This window comes from Protopterus annectens, chromosome 2.part2 (genome assembly GCF_019279795.1).
Source record: "Protopterus annectens isolate FY-2018-M chromosome 2.part2, PAN1.0, whole genome shotgun sequence".
Classification (NCBI taxonomy): Eukaryota; Metazoa; Chordata; order Ceratodontiformes; family Protopteridae; genus Protopterus; species Protopterus annectens.
In genome coordinates this window covers 869,281,168-869,283,412 of record NC_056730.1, presented here as the reverse complement: position 1 = coordinate 869,283,412, position 2,245 = coordinate 869,281,168, and the positions used below count along the sequence as shown (strand labels likewise).

The window sequence follows — 2,245 nt, the reverse complement described above, 5'->3', positions numbered from 1 at the left end:
TCATGCTTCCAGTGCCTCGATATATCTGGCGGAGCCCTGCAGTATTCTGCAGTCTCATGTGCACAGATATTCACAGTATGTCCTATGCTACACAATATGATCCTATGGAAACAGCTGCAGCAGAATCATCAAGGGGAAGGGATACACAGCCCCCCACCAGTGCCTATGTCACCCCAGCCACAGTCACAGCAGGACTCAGAGGAGGAACCCCCTGCTGATGTCCCTGTAGGCAGATGTAGGTGTGATCAGTACGACCTGGCTTTGGCTAAGAGACAACGCATAGCACATTCACTGACAACCTAGGGACCTAGGGGCTGACATCTTACTCCTACTCACATACAAATGTTACAATTGATCCCAGGCAACCCACACAACCTTTACCAATCCATGTATCAGCTGTGCACTGCTTGCATCAGACAGAGACAGCCCTGACATACAGTTTTGTCAACTGCCACATTCACAAGGTAAGTCTCTAACCTAAACAGTACTTGAAAGGATTGCTATGAAATGGCACTGTATGCATGGATTTGCTGTATTAATGCAAGTAAATATAGTGAGATATTTGGACAGAAGTAACATCCACATGGGACTGCAGATACCCAGTCCACTAGTATGTGTTCCTTAATATTCACTAGGCCTCATGGTTGGAATATTCACTACATCAGTCAAGGGAGATGTTAAACAGTGGGGTGATATGATATTTGGGCTTCTATGTATCCCAGGCCTGGAGGATGTTGATGTCTGTACACTCTGTACCGCTATACTGTGAATATTCATTTACACAGTTCTAAATATTCTGTGCTGTTTGAGTGTTGACATTTGCAAGAGATGCTCAGAAGAAAATGTAGTAATTTCAGTACACTGAGTATGCCTAGCTACACCCTTCCCTGGAAGATGTTGATGTCTGTACAGTCACAGAAACTTGGTTCAGGGCTGCAGAGAGTACCCCAGCCTTGCAAGGCTACAGTGCCTTCCACACTTTCAGACTGCAAAATGAATGTGTGAGAACCAAAGGAGGGGGAGTACCTAGCTTCATCAGCGATAAGTACACCTCTAGACTGGTTAGACAGGAAAACTCCATGGAGTTACTCCAAGTACAACTAACTGTGGGTAAGAACCCCCCTTCCAGTCATCGTTAGCTACAGGCCCCCTTTAATGATCCAAAATACCCACACTGCTTATTTGGACCTGCTCGAGTCAATCAGATTACAACCAAACACTCTAGTCATGGGTGATTTTAACTATCCCTCCACTGACTGGGAAACTTATACGAGTACCAACATGCTCGCACAAATGTTCCTGGACTTTGTTAACACTAATGCCCTGGAACAAACAGATTAATCACCTTCCCTTCCCTTTCCTGACCAAACAGACCACTTTCAGCCTTCCTTTCTTAATGTTGACGAAGAAATGAAATGCAAATCATCTCACACTGGTGAGTCTCAGATCCAAACTCTGACTGCTGTGGCCTCGACACAGAGTGCTGGACATGAAGCAGTCGTGGCAAATCACCCAGCGGTTGAAGCCTGTGTTTTCATACTTGATACTTTCCTTGGGAAAGGACAGGGAAAAAATAAAGCTTATCTTACTCACTTTGAGACTAGAAAAGAAATATGTGCTTCTTACCCTGCTCGTGCTTACTGCATGTGCTTGACTAGTGTCCCTTTCTCTTTTGGTTCACGACTTTTATGTTTTTTCAGACTCGGTTCCATGGGCCAGAGAAAGCCTAGAATACACTGCCTTCGGAGCCCAAGGAGTAAGGCACCAGTTTTAAGTAAAAGGCACTACTGAGAACAGCATCAAACACCGACGAGAGTGGGATTCGAACCCACGCATGCAGAGCACAATGGATTAGCAGTCCATCGCCTTAACCACACAGCCATCTTATTTGGTGTGAAAGGGGTGCTTTTCCTCTCTGAGGGTGATGCTGTTGACACCCAAGACAGGACGAGCCGGAGCAGGTGAGTTGTTAAAGCACTTAGATCTCAGCACAGAGATGCTGGTATTGCAGCAGTCGCCTTTTGTGCCTCTCTTTCAGTGACTGTGCCAGTTAGCCAAATCGCACCACACCCTGGACAAGCAGTGCTGCTGGCACAGTACACATCAGAGCCTAAGAAGGAGAACGCTGCTCAAGTCCATGAAAATCCCTGCAGTGTAGCGGAGTGCGACCCCTTTCTTTCTTCCAGGGCTAAATCCTCTCAAGTTTAATGTGCAGACTAAATGAGTTTTCACTTTTTCCTGAGAC

At 46.0% G+C, this 2,245-nt stretch overlaps 1 non-coding gene across 1 annotated transcript; it reads right to left on the bottom strand.

The window, feature by feature from the left end:
* Positions 1-1,807: 1,807 nt before the first annotated feature.
* Positions 1,808-1,889, bottom strand: TRNAS-GCU. Its single transcript has one exon. It is a non-coding gene; the product is annotated as a tRNA-Ser (tRNA).
* Positions 1,890-2,245: the final 356 nt, after the last annotated feature.